Raw genomic sequence first — 25,999 nt, 5'->3', positions numbered from 1 at the left:
CATCAAAGAATAATGTACCTGAACCCTTAGGTGTCTCTGTTCTACAACACTACCCAAGGCCATATTTTTAATTGTATAAGTCTTGCCCTTGTTTGATTTCCCAAAAAGCAATACCTAGCATTTATCCAAATTAAACTCTATCTGTCACTCCTCAGCCCATTTACCTAATTGATCAAGATCTCTTTGTCATAGTTACTCAAAATTAAATGAGGCATGACATTCAGTTGGAAGCATGTTGCCTCGATATCAAACAGCTTAATACGAACTCGCACACCTGTGAATGGGATGTTTGTACATAGGTCAGTTGTAATTTGGATTCTTCAGTACCATAACATCCACACCCAGTTTCCGAAGTTATGAGGGATAACATAAAGCTTGTCACAGCACCTGCTGTTCGAGCCAAAATCTTATCAGCCCCCTTCCCCTCCTCTCCCTTTTCCTGGGCACTCTGAAAAATGGAAAAGCACCTGCTTTCCATTCAAGTAGGAATAGCAAATTGAAAACTTTGGGATCATCAAGAGTCAGTGTTATCTGAATAATTAATTGCAATTTGAAATGTTTAAGACTTTAATATTTTGGGAAACAGTAGAGTATGATACTAATGGGGTGGCTTATTCAAGAGCTGAAAATGTGTTGCTGGAAAAGCGCAGCAGGTCAGGCAGCATCCAAGGAACAGGAGAATCGACGTTTCGGGCATAAGCCCTTCTTCAGGAATGAGGAAAGTGTGTCCAGCAGGCTAAGATAAAAGGTAGGGAGGAGGGACTTGGGGGAGGGGCTTTGGAAATGCGATAGGTGGAGGGAGGTCAAGGTGAGGGTGATAGGCCGGAGTGGGGTGGGGGCGGAGAGGTCAGGAAGAAGATTGCAGGTTAGGAAGGCGGTGCTGAGTTCGAGGGATTTGACTGAGACAAGGTGGGGGGAGGGGAAATGAGGAAACTGGAGAAATCCGAGTTCATCCCTTGTGGTTGGAGGGTTCCTAGGCAGAAGATGAGGCGCTCTTCCTCCAACCGTCGTGTTGCTATGGTCTGGCGATGGAGGAGTCCAAGGACCTGCATGTCCTTGGTGGAGTGGGAGGGGGAGTTGAAGTGTTGAGCCACGGGGTGGTTGGGTTGGTTGGTCCGGGTGACCCAGAGGTGTTCCCTGAAACGTTCCACAAGTAGGCGGCCTGTCACCCCAATATAGAGGAGGCCACATCGGGTGCAGCGGATGCAATAAATGATGTGTGTGGAGGTGTAGGTGAATTTGTGGCGGATATGGAAGTATCCCTTGGGGCCTTGGAGGGAAGTAAGGGGGGAGGTGTGGGCGCAAGTTTTGCATTTCTTGTGGTTGCAGGGGAAGGTGCCGGGAGTGGAGGTTGGGTTGGTGGGGGGTGTGGACCTGACGAGGGAGTCACGGAGGGAGTGGTCTTTTCGGAATGCTGATAGGGGAGGGGAGGGAAATATATCCCTGGTGGTGGGGTCTGTTTGGAGGTGGCGGAAATGATGACGAATGATATTATGTATATGGAGGTTGGTGGGGTGGTAGGTGAGGACCAGTGGGGTTCTGTCCTGGTGGCGGTTGAAGGTGCGGGGCTCAAAGGCGGAGGCGCGGGAAGTGGAAGAGATGTGGTGGAGGGCATCGTCGACCACGTCTGGGGGGAAATTGCGATCTTTGAAGAAGGAGGCCATCTGGGTTTTACGGTATTGGAACTGGTCCTCCTGGGAGTAGATGCGGCGGAGACGAAGGAATTGGGAATATGGGATGGCGTTTTTACAGGGGGCAGGGTGGGAGGAGGTGTAGTCTAGGTAGCTGTGGGAGTCGGTTGGTTTATATTAAATGTCAGTGTTGATTCGGTCGCCCGAGATAGAAATGGAAAGGTCTAGGAAGGGGAGGGAGGAGTCTGACACGGTCCAGGTGAATTTGAGGTCGGGGTGGAAGGTGTTGGTAAAGTGGATGAACTGTTCAACCTACTCGTGGGAACACGAGGCAGCGCCGATACAGTCATCGATGTAGCGGAGGAAAAGGTGGGGGTTGGTGCCAGTGTAGCTGCGGAAGATGGACTGTTCCACATATCCTACGAAGAGGCAGGCATAGCTGGGGCCCATGCGGCTGCCCATGGCTACTCCTTTGGTTTGGAGGAAGTGGGAGGATTGGAAAGAGAAGTTGTTCAGGGTGAGGACCAGTTCAGTCAGTCGAAGGAGGGTGTCAGTGGAAGGGTACTGGTTGGTACGGCAGGAAAGGAAGAAGCGGAGGGCTATGAGTCCTTTGTGATGGGGGATGGAGGTGTACAGGAACTGGATGTCCATGGTGAAGATAAGGCGTTGGGGACCGGAGAAGCGAAAATCATGGAGGAGGTGGAGGGCGTGGGTGGTGTCTCGAACGTAGGTGGGGAGTTCTTGGACTAAGGGTGACAGGACCGTGTCGAGGTATGCAGAGATGAGTTTGGTGGGGCAGGAGCAGGATGAGACAATGGGTCGGCTGGGGCAGTCAGGTTTGTGGATTTTGGGCAGGAGGTAGAAGCGGGCGGTGCGGGGTTGTGGGACTATGAGGTTGGAGGCAGTGGATGGGAGATCCCCTGAGGTGATGAGGTTATGGATGGTCTGGGAGATGATGGTTTGGTGGTGGGAGGTGGGGTCATGGTCAAGGGGGCAGTAGGAGGAGGTATCTGCGAGCTGGCGTTTAGCCTCAGCGGTGTAAAGGTCGGTGCGCCAAATTACTAACGCGCCTCCCTTGTCTGCCGGTTTTATAGTGAGGTTGGGGTTGGAACGGAGGGAGTGGAGGGCAGCACGTTCCGAGGGTGAGAGGTTGGAGTGGGTCAGAGGGATGGAGAAGTTGAGGCGGTTAATGTCGCGGCGGCAGTTGGCTATGAAGAGGTCGAGGGCAGGTAGGAGGCCAGCACGGGGTGTCCAGGTGGATGGGGTGTGTTGGAGGCGGAAGAAGGGGTCGTCAGAGGGTGGGCGAGAGTCTTGGTTGAAGAAGTAGGCGCGGAGGCGAAGGCGGCGGAAGAATTGTTCGATGTCACGCCGCGTGTGGAACTCGTTAATCCGGGAGCGTAGGGGAATGAAGGTGAGGCCTCTGCTGAGGACTGATCTTTCATCCTCAGAGAGGGGGAGGTCTGGAGGGATGGTGAAAACATCAAGAGTCAAACTGGTGCTGTGAGACTCCGTCATTTTGCCTATTTTAATGTAGTTCATCACAGAGAAAGATTGTGTACCTGCACTCACAGGGCTTATTCTGCAGACTTGCAGCTTGATACTCACAATTAGACAGTCACCTTGAGAAGCAGAACTGACAACATTGTATGTGAAACACAAGTCAGATTTTCTGAAAAGGGCCTTAGCTACCTGAGTGTGTTACCAACCGTTCAGCTGAAGGGGAGAGATTCCAAGTTCATGTCTACTTGCAGGGGCAGTCTTAGAAGCTGGAATTGCTATTAATTTGCTTCTGCGGTGGCTTAGTTCCCTAATTTGTAACCAATATCGTCCACTGTCTTTTTGAGCTCTCCCCAGTACTATTCACCTTTTCCTGATTGGGGGAGGGGAGGGTGACAATGGGACCACCACCAACACTGCTTCTGCTGGGATCAGTCTCCTGTACAATTCTGGCTGGAGATGGTACAGCCAGCTGAAGTGGACGCATTTGATGCGTACTCAGATATGTCCTTGTTCTTCATGCAAACTGACTCGGACTGAGGGTGAGATTTGCAGCAGGTACTTCACAGCAACAATCTCTGGCCACCGACTAGCCTGTCGACAGGCTAGTCGGTGGCCAGAGATTGTTGCTTTGTTGGTTGTGTTTAGCAGTTGAAGCTCCAGACAGTGTGCCAGGTTTGGGTGGGGGTGGGGGTGGTTGGTGTGCCAATCAAGTGGGGTAGTCGCTTAGGGCAGGGCCTGCCAGAGTCGTGCCTTGGGCCTAGGATACTCAGGATTACTCTTGTTCTTAAGATTCTGCAGCTAGATACTTGTACCTAAGATAGCACCTTGTGTGGCAACTTTATACAATTTTCACTGTACCCCTGTACCTTTGTATTTGCGTACAGGTGACAATAAAATCAAATCAAGTTTGCCTCACACAATGGAAACTCTTACCATTTCTCCTTGGAAACATCTTTTGCTGTCACTAAACTCCCTGGTAAAAGAGTGACACAGACATGAAGCCTGCTCTGATTTTATACTTAGTTTGCAAGAAGGAATTTGATTCTGCGTTTCTTCCCTCGCCTTCACTCGACCACGGTGTCGCCCATGATGCACACCAGCCAACCTTTGAGGGGGGAGAAAATAGACCGCTCCAAGGTTTACGGTTATAGTGCAGTTGTGAGATTATTGAAAATAGTAACTGGCTATTTACAAAATGTAGAAGACGAATCTATTCCAGGAGCCCAAAGATAACCAGTTTGGAAGATAGAGGTTTATTTTTGAAGAATTTGAATGTAGCCGTACCAGTGCGGTTTGAGTCTGCGATAGTTATCAGGGTTGAAAATTTAAATATGTTTTGTTCTCCACAGCTGAGGTAAAGGGAGTCATTTTTTTTTTAAAGAGATAAATGGAGACACGAAGAGGTGGCTTTACAGTATATAGTGGCACTGCTAACTATAGTCTGCTGGTTTAGATTTCTGGTCGGTCTTAAGGTTCTAGTATCGATTGTATTTACTTTGGAATTTAAACCTTAAAAAATGAAAAGGCATTGTTACTTGTAAGAATGTAAATGATGTGTCACTGAGTTAAAGGGGTTAATTGTGACTGTGATCTCCACTGTCTATGCCCCTCACTGGCTGGAATTTTATGCACCAAGCTCAGCAGCAGCATGTTGGGATCGGAGCTCAAGGTAATCTGTTCTCTGAGGACCCTTGAGATTCACCAGGGCCACCTTTTTGATTTTCAGGGAATCCCTTTTTCATTGTCACTATCTCTCTCTCTAATTTGTACTGACGGATTTGAACAGCAGCAGAATAAGAATTCGTGAATACCCCCCCATAGTCGTCATTAAACTTAAATTCATTTCTTAGTTGTCACATTACTTATGTTTGCTGTCATCTGCCAATTTAAGTGAGCAAGAATGCCTTTTATGAAAAATAACTTGTGTTTCAAAAAAACACATTCGACTCCCTTTCTGTAGACTGGGGAGGTCACAGCTGAAGTGTTACACATTTCTATCTATCTCAGTCACTGCTTGTTCAAGTAATTCCTGGTCCCTAAGCTGCTTGGAGGCATGATAACATATAAATGCAAACCTTTATGAAATATAGCTTGGATATTAAGTTATATAGTTGACAGTATTCATGAAAACAGCAGCCACTACATTTTCTGTCATACATTAGCTCTGAACTCCAGGTTTAATCTGGACATTTTATATATTTGTTAGCAATTGATTCCCTCTTCCCAGTTAGGTGAGTATTACTTTGTTGAAAAGGTCATAATTGTTCTCTCCTCTTTAACTGACTGAGAGCCTTTTCTGGGCCAGGAAAGGTAGATTTACCCATTTCCTTTTAGCTTTCATTTCCATGTAAAATCCAGGCCACTGTTATTTTTCATTTTATAATTTGATGGAAGAGAGAATTCTACAAAAGCTACCACCATTGGTTTTGTCTTGCACAAATGTTTGAAAGCATGAAGTAAAGAATAATGCAGAGCCAAAGCACATGAGCCATTGAAGACTATGCTATGAATGCATTGATATACTAATGCATAATCAGACCAGCCCTTGGGCAAAGCTTGTATTCTTGTGACTCCAGTGCACAATGCCATAATTCAGCATTTCCAATTGTTCCCACAGTTAGTATCACTGACAGACACGTAACTACCAGTCTGTACCTTTGGCTTATCTAGGTCAAAATACAGTCTCCATGTGCAGCCTACATTTAGGCCATACCTCTGTTCAGTTGTTGTTTTTTAGTGCACTATGCAAGTGATTAATTGTAAAATGGAAACCTCACCCTTCTTCAGTGAAATGTGAGCAAGGGATTAGGCAGCATCCCAGCCTCCATTGAAATGTTACAGAACAGAAAGGAGCAATTTGGCCCATCTTGTCCAAAGACACCAAGATGCCCTTTCCAATCCTGATAGCCTTGCAGCTTAGAGCATTTACTTATTAAAAGAGTTTAGGGTGTCTGCCTCCACCACCAACTCAGGCAGCGAATTCCAGACACCTAGTGCCTTCCGCGTAAAAACGCTTTTCCCCATATCTCCTCTAATCCTTCTGCCACTTAGCTTGATTCTATGATCCTTGGTTTGTGAACTTTCTGCCAAGGGAAACTGGTTCCTCCTGTCTTGTGTACCTTTACTCCTCACAATTTTGTAGACCTCAAATATGGTTACCCCTCAGCCTTCTATTTTCCAAGGAAAACAACTCTAACCTCTCCATTTTCTCCTCGTAGCTTCAATTCTCCAACCCTGGCAACTTCCTGGTAAATCACTTTTGCACTCTCTCCAGAGGCAGTTGTATCTTTCCTGTCATGCAGTGACCAGAACTGCGCACAATACTCGAGCTGTGGCCGCTGTAGTGACTGTAATATGGTCAGCCATGTGGACAATTTGAATGAGTTCACTGATTGAGACTGTTAATTTGGTTCAAGCAGGGAGCTCTGTCTGACAGATAAAAAAGAGGAGTGTCAGAGATTCTGGCAGTCTGAGAGCTGACTCTGAAGAGGCAGTACCATAGAGTCATAAAGATGTTACAGCATGGAAACAGACCCTTCGGTCCAACCCGTCCATGCCAAACAGATATCCCAATCCAATCTAGTCCCACCTGCCAGCACCCGGCCCATATCCCTCCAAACCCTTTCTATTCATATACCCATCCAAATGCCTCTTAAATGATGCAATTGTACCAGCCTCCACCACATCCTCTGGCAGCTCATTCCATACCCGTACCACCCTCTGCATGAAAAGATTGCCCCTTAGGTCTCTTTTTATATCTTTCCCCTCTCTCCCTAAACCTATGCCCTCTAGTTTTGGACTCCCCAACCCCAGGGAAAAGACTTTGCCTATTTACCCTATCCACGCCCCTCATAATTTTGTAAACCTCTATAAGGTCACCCCTCGGCCTCCAACGCTCCAGGGAAAACAGCCCCAGCCTGTTCAGCCTCTCTCTCTATAGCTCAAATCCTCCAATCCTGGCAACATCCTTGTAAATCTTTTCTGAACCCTTTCAAGTTTCACAGCCTACCAGAGTCAAGGACTTTTCATGTATAAATAAAGGGTGACTTGGTGACAGAATACTGACGTCTGTGGAGTTATTTGAACCTTGAGGAAGTTTCCCAGGCCCACCGTTAATCTGTACTCTCATCACAATCGTAACATTTCCCAGGTCTGGCCTTCTGTACACTTAAAGTTAGAGAGCAGTTGAGTCCACTGTTCTGCACTAATGTTCGGGCATTGAGTGGTTAATGTTCCTCTTTAATTTTATCTGCTGGCAGTGCATGTGATAAGTTGTACTTTTATTTTCATATGGCTGCCTCCTGCCTATTTTAAATTAATTTCCAAATGTTACCATGGTGCAGCTTTTACGCTTGAAGCGCCAAAGGAAATATTTTACCCGTTGTATTCCCAAAGTGTGATTTGAGAGGGAGCAAATCATTTAACTGTAATGTTCAAAACTTCTGGTTTTTGGTGAACACTTTTTGTTCAGGCAATTATTACAAATTGAAAGGAAATTCCTAGGTGCGTTGCAAGTGAAACCTCTGCTACAACCCTGGCCCAAAGATACAAACTAAGTCTATCAATCTGTTTTTCTGTTGTAACATTCGGTGTCAGCCAAAAGATTAGATTCCCTACAGTGTGGAAAGAGGCCCTTTGGCCCAACAAGTCCACACTAACCTCCGAAGACCAGACCCACCTCCCCCTGACTAATGCACCTAACACTATGGGGCAATTTAGCATGGCCAATTCACCTGACCTGCACATCTTTGGACTGTGGGAGGAACCCGGAGCAAACCCACGCAGGCACGGGGAGAATGTGCAAACTCCACACAGATAGTCGCCCGAGGCTGGAATCGAACCTGGGACCCTGGTGCTGTGAGGAGGCAGTGCTAACCACTGTGCCACCGTGCCGGCCCCCCCGTAGTAGTCTCCTACAGTTGTCATCCTGTTTCCTCCCTCAGTCGAAGCAAAATGCTCTTTCATCTTTATTCTGCACCCTGGAGGGAGGGAGAATGCTCACCCATGTACATAGAGACATGAGTTCTCGGTCTTCTCTGGAAGAGCAGTTTTTAAATGAACTATATAGTCGTTTTACAGGGAGGAGCATCCAGATAAGACAACGTACATATTGATTGGGTGACTGTTACAGTCAGCAAGCATCAATAGCAAAGATTAAGCCATCTGCTGTTACACAATGAATGTTCTTAACCTTGTTAACTGGCTTCACATAATGAATATATGTCGCCTTGTTAAACTGACCTTACATACTGAATGCTTCCAACATTGTTAAATGGCTCTACATAATGAATGCTTTTTCACCTTGTTAACCCATTACCTTTGCCTCCAGCACCCCATTAACTGCCAGAGCTTGTCTGATCTGAGTCATGCTCAGCTGAACCTCTTGTTTCACAAAACTTAACTCTTTCCCTACTTGCTTATACCCGATACACATTCTCATTCCCTCCTTTTATCATTTCATGATAACCATCCAGATTGATTACCAGCTTTCATAAGACTCTGACAGCCAGTATTTAAGCAAGTTATTGACACACAACATACAAAAATCACTAGTCTCTTACAGTAATTAGATTTGGAAGAATCCTCCCACGTGGAAAGAAAATTCACCAGTAAAGTTCTTAGATTCACAGTCCTTCGTGACCACTCCATCCCTGCCAAGTTGAGTGGAAATGAGCCAGTTCTCCAAAAATCTCCATCACTAAAGTCCAACCTGAAAACAAAATCCAGTCTTTCCTTGCACACCACTTCATGGAGAAATCTGAATTCTTGGATAAGGGCAGTTAAATACTTAACAAAACTGATGAGACTTCCATCCTTCTGGAAGTGCTTCAGATGGAGGATACCAGTGCATCTGAGTGTGCAGCAGCTGCAGCTGCAGGCTAGGTGGATGCAGCATTTTTTTGCTGCTTCTGCTCCCGCTCTCTACTGTTAAATATAACAAAGCCAACTGGCTGTTGTGATGTTAGCTTGATCAGTGAGCCTTCATATCCCTTAAATGGCTAACCATAAAATGTGTGCTGGTGACTAAAAGAGGATTTCTTTCTTTCTTTCTTTCTCTCTTTCTCTCTTTCTCTCTTCTCTCTTTCTCTCTTTCTCTCTTTCTCTCTTTCTCTCTTCTCTTCTTTCTCTTTTCTCTCTTTCTCTCTTTCTCTCTTCTCTCTTTCTCTCTTTCTCTCTTTCTCTCTTTCTCTCTTTCTCTCTTTCTCTCTTTCTCTCTTTCTCTCTTTCTCTCTTTCTCTCTTTCTCTCTTTCTCTCTTTCTCTCTCTCTCTCTCTCTCTCTCTTCTCTCTCTCTCTCTCTTTCTCTCTCTCTCTCTCTTCTCTCTCTCTCTCTCTTTCTCTCTTTCTCTCTTTCTCTCTTTCTCTCTTTCTCTCTTTCTCTCTTTCTCTCTTTCTCTCTTTCTCTCTTTCTCTCTTTCTCTCTTTCTCTCTGGTCAATGATGGAAAAAAGCATAGAGGTGGGATGCGAAACAAGAGTTCCGATTTCCCTGAAGTATTTGTGCTTCTGAGAGGGAGATGTGAGAAAGTGACAAGGGGATACGTTGCTCTGACTGACTATAAGTTGATTTTGACCAGCAGAGCTAGCCAGCTGTTTCACGTTGATGTGAGGAGGAGGTAGTGACCAGGCAGCAGTGTTGCATCGGGTGCTGAGAGCTGCCCTGGACCTTGAAACAGGCTCAACATGTGAGGATTGGATGTTTGAAATGTTGTGTGGAAAGGATGCTTGTCGGGAGACCAGTGAGCAAATGTAAAGTCATTTTGAAAAAGGGGCCTGCATGTACCAACAGAGTCTGCTACAGTCCAAGAATGAACTGGGCAAAGCTGAAGTAGATGGACAGATGAAATAGCAGGTGAAATTCTGGAACTGTGCAAAACCTTTTGTTATCTAGCATTTCGATATTTACAACACAGGAAGAGATCATTTAGCTCATGCTGTGTTTATGGTCCACACAACTCCCCCCAGATTCAACTGGGTGCACAAGGATTCACTGGAAGCAGAAACATTATAAAATTCAGGGAGCTGTCCCTAAAACTATCATTATTTGGGTGGCACAGTGGTTCAGTGGTTAGCACTGCTGCCTCACAGTACCAGGGACCCGGGTTCGATTCCCACCTTGGGTGACTGTGTGGAGTTTGCAGATTCTCCCCGTGTCTGCGTGGGATTCTCCGGTTTCCTCCCACAGTCCAAAGATGTGCAGGTCAGGTGGATTGGCCAAGCTAAATTGCCCATAGTGTGAGGTGCATTGGCCAGGGGGAAATGTAGGAGGGTGGGTTACTCTTCAGAGGGTCAGTGTGGACTTGTTGGGCCAAATGTCCTGTTTCCACACTGTAGGGAATCTAATCTAATTATATGGTAAGATATCTCTCGATCGGTTATTTTAAGTTTCCTAATCAACCTCCTTAATCCTTTTCCCTTGATATGTTTATCTAGTTTTCTCCTTACTACTTTATTAGGCAGAGGTGGGTACTGCAGATGCTGAACATTAGAGTCAACATTAGAGTGGTGCTGGAAAAGCACACCAAGTCAGGCAGCATTCCTGATGATGGGCTTTTGCCTGAAATGTCGATGTTTCCAGCTCCTCGGATGCTGCCTGACCTGCTGTGCTACTCTAATGTTGATACTTACTACTTTGCTGAACTCCTCCTTGCGATGGCATGTTCCAAATTCATGACAGAGTTTCTCCTTAATACCCTATTGCATTATTCTTGTGTTGATGGCCCTAGTTCTGGGTCTCCTTCACGAGTGGAAACATTTTTGATCTTTTATCTGATTGTGGTTTAAAAGTAGGAGATGATTTGAAAGATTTATAGGATTTTAAAAAATGACACATGGAAACTCTGAAAATAGGAGAACACATCGATGCAATTGTTCCATTCAAATGAAAACCAATATAGTGCCCTATAGATAAGGGTACAAATGTCCAAAGACCAGCAATAGTGTCATGCTGAACCAAACCATTAACAGACTAGGAAGTGTTGGAGACAGTCAGCAGGTCTGGCAACACCTGGGGGGAAGAAAGAAGGGTCAATCCTTCGAATCCAATGACCTTTCTTCCGAGCAGTTCAGGGATTTTGATAAAATGAGTGGAAGATAACTGCCTGTACAGGTTAGTGAAACGGCATAAGTTTAAGAATACCCAACTGAATAAAGGAGCGGTTAGGGGATTCCTTCCTTAGATGCAGGATTGCCAAAGCATAGAATGGTGCACCAGAATCTGTGGCCGTGGCACTATTATCAAAGGCAAGTGGACATGTTATTTGAAAAATGGAGGGCAGAAGGAGTAAGGGGAAAGGGTCTGAGTGCTAGTATAAGTATAATGGGCTAAGTGGCGACCTGTGCTGTTAGATTCACTACACAGATCTGGGTGGGAGGCAGATCATGGGAGGATCAATGCATCATCCTTTCAACTAATTCACCTGTCAAGGATCTCTTGCACCAACTCTAAAGGTAGCCTTTGTGAAATGGCTTCAGTGCCCCTATCTTTACCGATGTATTTCTGAATTTTAAAAAAAAAAGTACTACTTCTGTTACTGGTGAATCCACTGGATCTCGACCCTCTACACCCTACCCCCTCCATTGCCCCCTTGTGCTTTAACACGTAACCAAGCTCCTCTCTTTGCTCCTGATCTTTGAACTTCACATCTGCAAGAAACGTCATCACAAAACATTTTTTTTAAAAAGCTGCTTGATGTTGCGTTTCTGAACATCTGATTGGTTGATCTTCTGTGGCCAGATCAGATAGATTGGAACATTTTTTTTCTTTTGTGTTGTGTGTGCTGTATGTCTCTATGTGGGAGATGACAACAGTTGTGGCTGCCATTTCCTGTGCAGTTGAAAGTTGACACGATAAACACCCTGGATGTTTAATGATGATGATCACGTTTCATTTGGTTGTGACAGAAGGCATGGGTCTGAGGTACAAAAGCACTGGCAGCATCATAATGAAATTGCTGTGACTTTGTTGTGGTGATTAAGGAGGGAGGAGGTGGTGGACTATGATTTTATGCTGCGGACCCATTGCTCAGTGCTTGTAGGGTTGAGGGCCTGTGAGTAAGTTGCTTGTTCATTTTCCTTTTTAATCACCAACTTATTTTTAATTTAAAAAAAAACCTTTTATCACTTCCATGTTGGACAGCAGTGCAGTGAAAACAATAAAAGACAAAATAACCTAGGTGGTTGTAATGGTGGATTGTAAAAGGAAGGAAAAGACTCAGCAGATTACATTTTCCACAGTGCTGGAAATAACTTGGGGGGCCTTGTATGAAATTGCCCTTGTTGAGAACAATTCAGGTGACAGTCACTATAAAAGAAGAAAAAAAGGAGAGTTTGCCTGCGAACAGAGAAAGTTTAAAAAGTAATTTGAGATTGAGAGAGTGGAGCAAGATATGTCCGCCAGGTAATCTTGTATTGTCCAGAGTTGTCCAGTGAAGCTTGGAAGATCCCTGAGGATAGTCAAGTGTTAAATGATCTGAGATTTAAAGTGAATTATAAAGGGATTAAAAAGAATTGCAGAATTGTGGGAGCTGGACATTTTGGAGACATCAAGAGATATACTGAGAAACCTAACAAAGCCATTAATGTTGCTCCAAAGTGAAGGAGGTAAAGATTGGCTTACACTTGAAGAATTGAAAGTATCTGGATGTAAGCGTCTGCACTGAAGGTCATGGCGAGGTCGCGATGTCGTGCTTTAACTATGACCCTGGGGTAACTGGGAGATAGACAGGGATGAATGAAATGTGGAAGAGATTACTGGTAATTATGTAAAAAAAAAAAATTGCGAGTGGGAGAGAAGTGCAGATTAAGAAGTCCGCATGAGTCATTGACAACTGCACAGATAAAACCATTTGAGTGGAATCTAGAAAGTGACAAAATGACTGTAGCGGTTAGTCGCTGTGGTGTTGGGGAATGGTGTATTAAATGTGGATTAGGAAGACAATAACATGGGAGTGAGTAGCTGGTTTTATCCACATCAGATATTCAAGTCATGTTGTAAATATTGTGCTTTGTGCCATTGAAGATCATTATGTTGCCATTGTTTGGTCATTTTTGAGATAACAATCATCATCCTGTAATGTGTTCCTGGTAGAATGTAATCTCCAGGCTGACTTTATCCAGATTGCAACCATTCTTCATAGCTGTCTAATTTTAGTTCACATATCTGTTTCAATCATTGGTAAAACTTGGTCCTACTTTATAGAACATAGAACATAGAACAGTACAGTACAGAACAGGCCCTTCAGCCCACGATCGTGCCGACCATTGATCCTCATGAATGCACCCTCAAATTTCTGTGACCACATGCGTGTCCAGGAGTTTCTTAAATGTCCCCAATGACCTTGCTTCCACAACTGCTGCTGGCAACGCATTCCATGCTCTCTCAACTCTGTGTGTAAAGAACCTGCCTCTGACATCCCCTCTATACTTTCCTCCAACCAGCTTAAAACTATGACCCCTCGTGTTAGCCATTACTGCCCTGGGAAATAGTCTCTGGCTATCGACTCTATCTATGCCTCTCATTATCTTGTATACCTCAATTAGGTCCCCTCTCCTCTTCCTTTTCTCCAATGAGAAAAGTCCGAGCTCAGTCAACCTCTCTTCATAAGGTAAGCCCTCTAGTCCAAGCAGCATCCTGGTAAACCTCCTCTGAACCCTCTCCAAAGCATCCACATCTTTCCTATAATAGGGCGACCAGAACTGGACGCAGTATTCCAAGTGCGGTCTAACCAAAGTTTTATAGAGCCGCAACAAGATCTCACTACTCTTAAACTCAATCCCCCTGTTAATGAAAGCCACAACAACCATATGCTTTCTTAACAACCCTGTCATTTTAAGGGATCTATGTACCTGCACACCAAGATCCCTCTGTTCCTCCACACTGCCAAGAATCCTATCCTTAACCCTGTACTCAGCTTTCAAATTCAACCTTCCAAAATGCATCACCTCGCATTTATCCAGGTTGAACTCCATCTGCCACCTCTCCGCTCATCTCTGCATCCTGTCAATGTCCCGCTGCAGCCTACAACAGGCTTCTATACTGTCAACGACACCTCCAACCTTTGTGTCGTCTGCAAACTTGCTGACCCATCCTTCAAATAAAAATTACAAACAGTAGAGGCCCAAGGACAGAGCCCTGTGGAACACCACTCACCACAGACTTCCAGGCAGAATATTTCCCTTCTACTACCACTCGCTGTCTTCTATTGCCCAGCCAATTCTGTATCCAGACAGCTAAGTTCCCCTGTATCCCATTCCTCCTGACCTTTTGAATGAGCCTACCATGGGGAACTTTATTCCTGATGAAGGACTTATGCCCGAAACGTCGATTCTCCTGATTCTTGGATGCTAACTGACCTGCTGTGCTTTACCAGCAACACATTTTCAGCTCTGATCTCCAGCATCTGCAGACCTCACTTTCTCCTCGAACTTTATCAAATGCCTTGCTGAAGTCCATGTACACCACATCCACAGCTCGACCCTCATCAACTTTTCTAGTCACATTTTCAAAGAACTCGATAAGGTTTGTGAGGCATGACCTGCCCCTCGAGGAGAAAGTGAGGACTGCAGATGCTGGAGATCAGAGCTGAAAATGTGTTGCTGGAAAAGCGCAGCAGGTCAGGCTGCATCCAAGGAACAGGAGCATCGACGTTTCGGGCATAAGCCCTTCTTCAGGTAATCAAGTCATGCTCTTCCAGATGGTCATAAATCCTATCCCTCCGAATCCTTTCTAACACCTTGCAGACAACAGACGTGAGACTGGTCTGTAATTGCTGGGGATTTCCCTATTTCCTTTCTTGAAGAGAGGAATCACATTTGCCTCTCTCCAGTCCTCAGGTACGACTCCAGTGGAGAGCGAGGATGCAAAGATCTTCGCAAGTGGCGAAGCAATTACATTTCTCATTTCCCAAAGCAGCCGAGGACAAATCTGGTCTGGGCCTGGCGACCTGTCAATCTTAATGTTTGACAAAATTTTCAGCACATCAGCTTCCTCTATCTCTATCCATTCCAGCATGCACACCTGCTCTTCAAAGGTGTCATTCACTACAAAGTTCATTTCTTTCGTAAAGACAGAAGCAAAAAACTCATTTAGGGCTTCCCCTACCTCCTCAGACTCCACACACAAGTTCCCCATGCTATCCCTGATCGGCCCTACTCTTTCTTTGACCATTCTCTTATTCCTCACGTAAGTGTAAAATGCCTTTGTGTTCTCCCTAATCCGTTCTGCCAAGCCTTTCTCGTGCCCCCTCCTGGGCTCTCCTCAGACCATTTTTGAGCTCCTTCCTCGCCTGCCTGTAATCCTCTAGAGCTGAGCTTGACCCTAGCTTCCTCCACCTTATGTAAGCTACCTTTTTCCTTTTGATGAGAAGCTCCACCGCTCTCGTCATCCAAGGTTCCTTTATCTTACCACTTCTTGCCTGTCTCAGAGGGACATATTTATTCATCACTCGCAACAACTGTTCCTTAAACAGTCTCCACATGTCTATAGTGCCTTTACCATGGAACAATTGCTCCCAGTCCATGCTTCCTAACTCATGTCTAATCGCATCATAGTTTCCTCTTCCCCAATTAAATATCCTTCCATTTTGCCTAATCCTCTCCTTCTCCATAGCTATGTAGAATGTGAGGCAGTTGTGGTCACTATCACCAAAATGCTTTCCCACCACAAGATCTGATACCTGCCCCGGCTCATTTCCGAGCACCAAGTCTAGAATGGCCTCTCCCCTCGTCGGCCTGTCAACGTACTGAGTTAGGAAACCCTCCTGAACACGCCTTACAAAAACAGCTCCATTCAAATCTTCTGCCCAAAGGAGGTTCCAATCGATATTGGGGAAAGTTTTATGTTAAGCATCTTATTTTGCCAAAAGCAGTGTTTCTGGAAAAGCTGCACGTGGTTCCCTGTTTGCTTTGTGTATTCAGCTGACTGACTTTGGGAGTTTGCTGATGACTCTTCCCAAAATCTTTCTGTTTGCCTACAAAGAAACATCTGTGTTGGATAATGTGGTCATCTGAAAGAATTCTGACCAAAGGCCAGAGCTCAGTTCCAGAAACATTCATCTAGTTCACTCGAGCATCAAAAACCGCAGTAAGAGGCGTTTGGAGTGTGGTATGGAACAGTCCTGTGCAGCGTTGCCTAATCTTGTTTTACTACACATTGATTCTTTTATTTAAATAGTGCATCCAAGTGGCCTCATGAGGGCAGGGTTTACTGAAGTGTTTAGTGATTTTTGATCATGAGAGTGAGCAGAATTGATTAAAATATAGCACAATATACTCAGTTTTGATTCCTCCATGACCGCTTAGCTCATGACCTCATTACAAACTTGGTTCAAGCATGGTCAAAATAGCTACATTCCAGAGGTGAGAGTGACAGCCCTTGACACCAAGGCCTCATTCGACTGAGCGTAGCATCAAGGAACTTGAGCAAAATGGGAATCGGGGCAATCTCTCCACTGGTTGGAGTCATAACTGGTGCTTCGGAAGGTGCTTGTCCTTGTTGGAGGTCAGTCATCTCAGCTCTAGGCCATCTTGGATGTTCCTCTTAGGCCTAGCCATTTTCAGTTGCTTCATCGATGTCCATCTCACCATTATAAAGTCAGAAGTGGGGATGCTCATCAATGATTGCACAATGTTCAGCACCATTTGGGACTCTTCTGATATCGAAGCAGTTCATATTCAAGTACAGCAATATGGCTGACGAGTGACAAGTCAACTTGGTGTCAGGCAATTACCATCCCTGGTGAAAGAGAATCTGGCTTGCCTTGCCTTGACATTCGTTCGCATTAGCAACGCTGAATTCCCCACCACCAAAATCCTATTAAGTAGGTACATAACTTAACCAGCCACTGAGCAACTGTATCTAGAAGAGCCCGTCAGAGGCTGGGAATGCTATGTCGAAGAACTCTCCACTGGTTTCCCATAGCCTGTCCACAAGACACAATAGAATACTCTCCACTTGCATAGATAGGTGCAACTTCAACAACCCTCAAGGCTGAAACCATTCATGCCAAATTGCTTAATTATTTACAGTCAATGTTAAGAACTTGGGATGAAGAGACTGAATATAATCAACGCACATTTCTTTTTTTTTCCAAGTATAAAGTTAGTTGGGATTGGTAAAGAGACTGGTGAAGAAGATGCAAAGGAACTGCAGAGAGATCTAGATAGGCTGGGCAAGATATTTTGTAAATGGAATAAAATGTGGTGAAGCATGACATTACGCACTGTGGTTGGAAAAATAAAGGAGCAGATTATGTTTTGAATAGTAAGAGTCTGGGAGCTGTTTGCATTCAGAGAGACTAGATCTCCTTGTACATGAACCACAGAAATAACATATTGGTACAATTTGGAAGATGAATAATATGTTAGCTTTTGTCATAATGCTTAGAGCATTTGTGTAAGGAAGACTTACTGCAGTAACACAGGGCATTGATGGGACACTTCTGGGATAGTGTGTGCCATTCTGACTCCTTGCCGAAGGAAGGGTTGTTAGGCCTTAGGGAAAGTGCTGTCTGAAGGTTGACTTAATTGAATTCCTGGGATGAGGGGATGAGGGGAATGCCCTATGAGGAATGATTGAGTAAACTAGATATGGAGTTTAGAATGAAAAGAGATTACCTCATTGAAACATACTTTGTGGTCACATTCTGAGAATAATGTTAAGATGAGCAGAAATTGTGTTCATCTTCGTATGACAATTAAATCATACTTGATTAGCTTTATTTGAGTATTCAAATCATTAACCTGTTTTCTTCAATTTTGTCCCTTTTAACCTTTATTCCCAGTTGATCGTACTTTTACCAGTTCTGCTTCCCTACACTAGTTACAGTTCCTGGTGAGATGCAGCCTGTCCATCTTCTATAGGTGTCACGTGCTGGTCCCAATGCCTCCTTGAGTTCTGATGGCCTGTCTCCTATACCAGCTCTCCAGCCAAATGTCCAATTTCTCAGTTATTCTCCTCACTTGCAAGTGGATTTGGAATTAAATCCACTTTAACTGTCAGATCCTGTTTTTCAATGCACCGCGCCCCCCCCCACCTAATGCTGTCTGAAATTTTTGTTAAGGGCTTCACCTCAGCATTTACCTAAATCACTATATGAATGTTGACCACACCCTGTGGCTATTCATCCTTCACCTGTAGCTGCTCTGTCATATCATTGACTCTAGGGAGGCAGCATATTGTTTTGAATTCATGGCCACAAGTATTGCTCCCTTTCCCAAACTAATGAATCCCCTAACGCTTCCCCTCTTCCTTCTCACCTGTACAGCTGAGCCTACTGTGCTGCCAAGTGCCTGGTTCAGAGTACATCATGAGAAGTCCTAATTAGTATCCAAAATGGAAAACGAATCAGTGAGAGGGCCCTCTTGGCACTCCTGCCTGGGTGCCCTGGACTGTCTGATGGTCTCCTTTTTGTTTTTTAATTCGGTAGTGAGATGTGAGCCTTGATGCCTGGCCGGCATTTTTTTGCCCGTCCCTGGCAAGCCACTCAGTTCAAGGGTAGCTAAGACATTTCAAAAGGCAGTTGAGAGTCAACCGACAAAAGAAGTCTGAAGTCACATGTCGGCCAGACCAAGTGAGCTTGGCAGCTTTCTTTCACTGAAGGACATTAGTGAGCCAGTTGGGCTTTTCCTGATCGTCAGCAATGGTTCTGGATGTTTTGTATTTTGAACTCAAATTTCATCCTCTGCTGTGTTGGGATTCAAACGAGGGTCCCCAGAACATTAGCTGAGTTTCTGGATTAATAATCTAGCAATAATACGACAAAAGCTATCAAGTTCCCTCAAAGCTACCTCGTTGTGATGTGATCTCCTCACTGTACCACTCTTGTCAGTCTCATGGATGTGGTACAGTGAATCCAGCCAATGCTTAAACTCTGAAATCTGGAGCTCCCAAAATACCTGTGGCTGATGACACTTCCCGTATGTCTGGGTCACTAGTAGTCCACAACTTTCCACCTCCTACATGACATGCCTTCAGCGTGACCAAGCTGTCCTGCCATATGTTAACTTTACTTAATTTGCATTAAGAGATGGAAATGTGTTGCTGGAAAAGCGCAGCAGGTCAGGCAGCATCTAGGGAACAGGAGAATCGACGTTTCGGGCATTAGCCCTTCTTTAGGAATGAGGAAAGTTGGTCCAGCAGGCTAAGATAAAAGATAGGGAGGAGGGACTTGGGGGAGGGGCGTCGGAAATGTGATAGGTGGAAAGAGGTCAAGGTGAGGGTGATAGGTCAGACTGGGGTGGGGGCGGAGAGGTCGGGAAGAAGATTGCAGGTTAGGAAGGCGGTGCTGAATTTGATGGATTTGACTGAGACAGGCTGGGGGGAGGGGAAATGAGGAAACTGGTGAAATCCGAGTTCATCCCTTGTGGTTGGAGGGTTCCTAGCCGGAAGATGAGGCGTTCTTCCTCCAACCGTCGTTTCGCTGTGGTCTGATGATGGAGGAGTCCAAAGACCTGCATATCCTTGGTGGAGTGGAAGGGGGAATTGAAATGTTGAGCTACAGGGTGGTTGGGTTGGTTGGTCCGGGTGTTAACTTTATTAACTTTATTCTATGTTGCTTTTTATATTCACTTTATATTACTTGACCATAACTTACTAAACCTTACTAGGACTGGGAACCCTAGGGAGATTTAACACATTTTACTACAAGGATTTTCAAAGAAGATGTCAGGGTGCCAACCTGCATTGCGTGCTCTGAGGGAGCCGTGGAACGTTGACAAAATGATTTCAGCTTTACCACTCCTCTAACAAGCCCCCATTCTCTTAGTCCTTCCCGAGGGGTCGTCTCTATTCTCAAGCTGTAAGATTGGGTCATAGTGGAAAAAGGTTCGGGAAGATGCCCTTTACTGTTGTGATAAACCTTAGGAAATCATTCTTTCCACTGTGCACTGGATTCCAACTGGAACCCAATTCACTAATTACTCAATCTGTGTTTCACTTGGATGCAATCTCCTGACTTTTTGCCATTTACTCACCTGGTATAGTGCTGGAGTAGGGTTTTTTTTAGTCATGCATAGTGTTGGTGAGAGATTTGAGTGTTTTGGAAGTGTATAGTGTTGACGTGATTCTGGTGGGGTGTTTTGCTGTCTATGGTGTATTTCTGGGGGAGTGTTTTGGCAGAGTACGGTGTTGGTGTATTTCTGGGGGAGTGTTTTGGCAGAGTACGGTGTTGGTGTATTTCTGGGGGGAGTGTTTTGGCAGAGTACGGTGTTGGTGTATTTCTGGGGGAGTGTTTTGGCAGAGTACGGTGTTGGTGTATTTCTGGGGGAGTGTTTTGGCAGAGTACGGTGTTGGTGTATTTCTGGGGGGAGTGTTTTGGCAGAGTACGGTGTTGGTGTATTTCTGGGGGAGTGTTTTGGCAGAGTACGGTGTTGGTGTATTTCTGGGGGAGTGTTTTGGCAGAATACGGTGGTGTATTTCTGGGGGAGTGTTTTGGCAGAGTACGGTGGTGTATTTCTGGGGGAGTGTTTTGGCAGAGTACGGTGTTGGTGTATTTCTGGGGGAGTGTTTTGGCAGAGTACGGTGTTGGTGTATTTCTGGGGGGAGTGTTTTGGCAGAGTACGGTGTTGGTGTATTTCTGGGGGGAGTGTTTTGGCAGAGTACGGTGTTGGTGTATTTCTGGGGGGAGTGTTTTGGCAGAGTACGGTGTTGGTGTATTTCTGGGGGGAGTGTTTTGGCAGAGTACGGTGTTGGTGTATTTCTGGGGGGAGTGTTTTGGCAGAGTACGGTGTTGGTGTATTTCTGGGGGGAGTGTTTTGGCAGAGTACGGTGTTGGTGTATTTCTGGGGGGAGTGTTTTGGCAGAGTACGGTGTTGGTGTATTTCTGGGGGGAGTGTTTTGGCAGAGTACGGCGTTGCTTTGAGCCTAGAGGAAAAATGTTTCAATGAGTCAGTGCAAGTTTGCATTTTATTTTGCAGATGTGGCTGCTTGCGTCATTTATGCTGATTTTTGTGTTCAGTTTGTTTGCATTTAGCTCTATATCTGGAAGCTGCAGAGCAAACAAATGAAGTGGTAGGCAAATAGGAAAAGCCTTAAAATGGAACAGCCCAAAAATACAGCTCCAGCAGCATTTCCTCGAGTGAATGGTGTGTGGAATTTGGTATTTTTATTGTCAATGCCTTTCTGAAACAGCTTAGCAATTCATGCTGCGGATGTGGGATTTGAGTTTGTATGAATGTGTTCGGATTTGTGTGAGTAGGCTCAGTTGATGTCCATTGAATTGCTTCAGATTTTGCTTCCAGTGTACGTATTGTCACTCCCGTGAAGGAGCGGTTTAAGATTTTCTTCCTTTTGTCACCCCTTGTTCTAACTCCCTAATTCTTCTGAACTCTCCACCCTCCCTATGATTCCTACCCCTCCGTCTTGTCCCCTTTTCCACACTTATATGGAAGAAACGGGCAAGAAATCTGCTGCTGGGTCACCAGGGCAGCTTGTCAGTAGTCTCGGAGGGAGGTCACCCTTGTGGAAGGACGTATTCTCCCCTCAATCATTCCTTGTTTCCAAGAGGTGACTGTGTGATGGCACAATTTTATCTCCCACCTCTGCTTTCAAGAGGTTTATGGTGCTCAGGATATGATGTTAGTCATGCCCTGTTAAGCCAGGCTGGCACTGGTGAGTAACGGCCCATGTCTGTTGTTGCCAAACTTTGAGGCCTCACTTTGTAGCGTATCTGATCAGCCCTGTCACGTTACAGAATTGTTGCAGTGTTTTCAGCCTGTCGAGTTTACACTATCTCTCTGTGCATTTTAATAGTGCCAGTCTGCTGGCCTTTTCCCCACATCCTTGCGTATTGTTTCTCTCCAAATAACCATTCAATGCCCTCTTGATTGCCTCAGTTGAATCTGTCTCCATTGCACGTCCAGACCCTAACTACTTGCTGAGTGAAAAGCCTTTTTTACCTCACCTCCCATTTCCTTCTTTTGCAAAACATATTATAACCGGAAAAGCAAGGCTTCTGGTACTGAACCCTGGAGAACTCTACTCTAAACCTCCTTCCAGCCTCAAATAAGCATTCGCATTGCTCTATGTAGAGTGGAGGTCAGTTAGCTCAGTTGGCTGATTTATGCAGTAGGTTAAATTCTCTTATCGGTAGGAAGGGATCTCCTCAACCTTTTCCTTCGCCTGACCCTCGGATTAAACCACCACTAGTCATCTCTCTAATGAGAGAGAAGCCTTATGGTCTGGTAATATTTTGACAACTTTACCTTTTATTCCTCAGCCAATGTTTCTTTTGCCCCTTTTATTTCACAAGTACCTTTCCTCATAAGTCTGTTGAGAGGGACTGTATCATATACATTTTGGAAGTCCATGTAAATTGCCTTCCCATTTGTCAATCCTTCATGTTAACTCTTCAAAGAAAACTCTGCAAGTTAGACACAACCGCCTCCTGAACAAATCCATGCTCGCTCTTCCAAATTAACCCAGGTTTTCTACTGTGACTATAAATTCTATCTCCAAATAATGGTGTCAAAACTTCAAAGAACAATTAAGTTAAACCGACCATTCTGTAATTGCTGGGCTGATCCTGGCCATCTCTTTGTGAACAAGGCACACTGCTTGTAGTTCTCCAGTCCTCTGGCACCATCTGTGAATCCAGAGAAGATTAAAAGTTGTTGTCAGTGCCTCTGCAATTTCCATTCTCACTATCTTCAAATGGATGTATCTCATTAACCCCTGGGGGCTCAAATCTGACATTTGTACACCTCACACAGCTGGAACCGTTGGCACCCATCTATCATTGGACTCAGCTTCTGAGATCCTGTCAGGATTTTTGGAGAGGTGGGGTGGGTTGGGGGGAACCTGGTGTCACTCTATTTTAGAACTGTGCTTTGGTGAGGCCTTGCCTCGATGCCAGTGAGTTAGAAACTTCACATATAGGGGAGCTCAGCACTCTACTGTGCCTCACTCATTGGCACTTGCCCTATAAGAGATTGATGGAGATTCTGCCCGCTCCAGAACAGGGGTGCCCCAGGGATCGTCCCTGTCACTGTCCATGGGTGAACTTTGATTTTGTGCCAGAATTCCAGCAGGAGACAATGGTGTAAATAGAAAAAAGATAGCTTCTATTGCGTGCATACAATGGCCTGATTGTTTATATCTTCTTGGTTTACTGTGTGAGCTTACATTTTGCTGTCAGCCTCTTGGGAACCAAGTCTTAAATTGGAAAGCCATCTTTCTGGGTCCTAAGTGTTGGAATGTCCTCTGTAAATCGATTTGCATCTCTAGCGCTGTCTGTTCCTTTAGCACACTCCTTAAAGCTAAGCTTTTAGGCACTTGATCTTAAGGTGACCTTATCAGTGTTGTCTGCTATGTTCATGTGAAGTAGTTTGAAATGTTTTGCTGTATTGGAGGTGCTATGCAAATATAATTCATTGATCTATTTCTCTAAAATGGTAGCTTCACGTGCACTTTTGATGGCTTGGATCTTCTGAGCATCGGAATATTAGAGTAAGAGTCTGTTTTATCTAAAATGTACTGCATTATTTATCACAGTCACGATTAGACTTGAGCTTTAAGGATGTAATGGCTGCAGCAAGAACAGAGTGAAGCAAGTTTTAAGGTATTTGAATGGCTCAAGGGTAATTAGGGATGGGAAATGATTGCTGGTTTCTCAGGGTGACCAACCTGAACTGTTAAACCTGTTTCTCTATCCGCAAAGGCTGCCTGACTGGTGAAGTATTTGCATAATTTTCTGTCTCCATTTCCGATATCTAGCAATTGGTAAGGAGCAACAGGAAAACAGAGTATTGTCGTGAGATGGAGAGACAACACCAAGTGCAGCAGGGGCAGCCAGAATGACAGGGATCAGGCAGTGATGATCTATGGCAGCATAAGGTTTCTCTTGCACTCTGCTGGAGTCTGGGAGAGATGTTGCAGAATGCCTATGTACCGGAACAATTGTCGGTAGGTGGAAAAATGGGAGCTGTCGAGGACAGACATTGGGAAAGCGAGTTCCGAGCTCCTCTGAGTCATTCTCCAGTCGTGAAGTTAGATGAGACAGTGAAACAAGGGCGTCCATGTTAGAGATCGGTTTTAAATGTTCAAGTACGTATTGCAGCTGTAGGTTCAATATAAATGAAATTCTAATTGTGGGGGATAAAATACAACGTTTGAACTGGAGCATTAGACACAAAGAACTCCAGCTTCTCCTACCACTCAAAAGTGTCATTAACACCGAAACCAACATCCGATACCCCCAAAACCCAAGAACCTTGGTAGTTGCTGCACCCTCCATTCAACTTTCACACACTCACTTGTTTACAGGAACAAAGAAGGTCAACAGAAAGGATCAATCCCAAGGCAGTTAGACAAGGAGGAGGTATATTGGACCGGTTTCTGCCATCGAAAGGCCTGGAGTCGGATGTGGGCTGGGCATTGTATAAAATCTCTCCTAATACTAAAGTGTCAGAGAACAGCAAAGGACTACTTTTCTAAGCTTGTGATTTGTGGACAATCAGACTGCCTGGGCCCCTCAGTCTTCTCTCATCAACAGCAAAATTATGGGCAGTGGCAGCGAACAGAGACCTGACCTTTCTCCGGCAGCCATGGACAGGACATTATTGTGTTTTGGGTGTGGAAGGAGAGCTGTGGGCTATACTGAGCCTGAACGATCAACAGAAATGAGAGAAGGCAGAGGACTTGCTTGGGTTTTATTGAGTGAAGGGCATGCTGATCATTAATGCAGTTTTACACTGCCATTTCAGAGGTTGGTTAGGGCTGGTCCTCTGGATGCTGTACATGCCTTTTCTTCAGATAGTCAGTCTTAAAACATTTAGCATTTGACATGAACCATTGGAGCTTTGAAATGGCACAGCTGAAGGAGTGACTGACCTGGCTTGATAGATGCATTTGGACTGAGTGTAATTAAATCTCTCCTTCCAGCAAGAGCTTGAGTTTAATTACTGCGCTATCCTTTCAGCTGGGGTTGAGATTAAAACCACAAGTGAGGTAGATGGGATGCGTGTTTGTGTGTGTGTGTGTGTTTGGAAACACACTGAGCTAGTCATAGGGATATACTTTGCCTGTCACTATCAAGTGGGCACATGTCTAAGATATAAAGCTGCTGCTGTTCAATATCTTTAAAATGAGCTTTAGTAATGGCACGTGGAGAAAATTGCATTTTTGCTTGTTTTGGCGACAGTGTGGCTATTGTGTGGTGTTAAGGAAGAGCAGAAGGCACCATACAAATAGCTATTCCATTTCACTGGGAATACTGGATAGAGCAGTGACTGCCCAATGGTATTAATGGTTGTCCAATGGCTGCCTAGAGGCATGTGTTCGGTGGACCAGGTGAGAAAGTTCACCTTTTTGAACATGGACACCCTCCTGCAAACAGTTGTATGGGATGAAGGCACAAGTGTTTCCCACACAGCGGCACCTCAAGAGGAAAGCAACCACTGAGGTGTCCTAGTGTGGGATCCAGGTTACAGTAAAGTGGGTGTTGCTGCTGGGCCACGTCTCGAAGTGAAACTCCCGCTTTCATATGAACCTACTGGTGCTCCGATTCAGCCCAAGCGTCATATAGAAAGAAAGGAGAACTTGCATTTATGCACAACCACGGGTAGTCTCAATGTGGTTTACAGTGCATGAAGTATCCTTGAAGTGCAATTAATGTTGTCAATGTAGGGTTGTCTTTTTAGTTTTTAAGGAATCAGGTCAAGAACGTTGTGTGCCCAAGATTGAAAATATCAGAAGCAAGGCAGCAATGAAGGAGGAAATTGTGATTAAGGTAAAACCAATTCTGTGAAAGAATGAGAGACAAGGAAGAAGCTGTGTTTTAACTTGAGTTGTGATCATTAGTCAGGATTTCGACTAATTTGTCAAGACATTTTATGTTTTTTTTAGTAAATTGCCTATGGATGGGGAATGAATA

The 25,999-nt window shown here is 44.9% G+C and overlaps 1 protein-coding gene and 1 long non-coding RNA gene across 3 annotated transcripts in view; one reads left to right on the top strand and one right to left on the bottom strand.

Moving 5' to 3' along the window:
• The window catches only part of dgkza (diacylglycerol kinase, zeta a), a 553,752-nt gene that overhangs the window by 31,852 nt on the left and 495,901 nt on the right, over positions 1-25,999 (top strand). The window lies entirely within an intron of this gene.
• Positions 1-25,999, bottom strand: part of LOC148146997 (uncharacterized) — a 74,826-nt gene that overhangs the window by 1,158 nt on the left and 47,669 nt on the right. Inside the window, exon 3 of the long non-coding RNA XR_015760208.1 lies at positions 22,628-22,711. This is a non-coding gene — a long non-coding RNA (uncharacterized LOC148146997). The remainder of the gene's footprint in view (positions 1-22,627; positions 22,712-25,999) is intronic.

This window comes from Chiloscyllium plagiosum, unplaced genomic scaffold (genome assembly GCF_037043375.1).
Source record: "Chiloscyllium plagiosum isolate Xiang-an unplaced genomic scaffold, Cpla_swu_hap1 HiC_scaffold_18, whole genome shotgun sequence".
NCBI classification, from domain to species: Eukaryota; Metazoa; Chordata; class Chondrichthyes; order Orectolobiformes; family Hemiscylliidae; genus Chiloscyllium; species Chiloscyllium plagiosum.
This window is presented reverse-complemented; position numbering and strand designations above follow the sequence as displayed.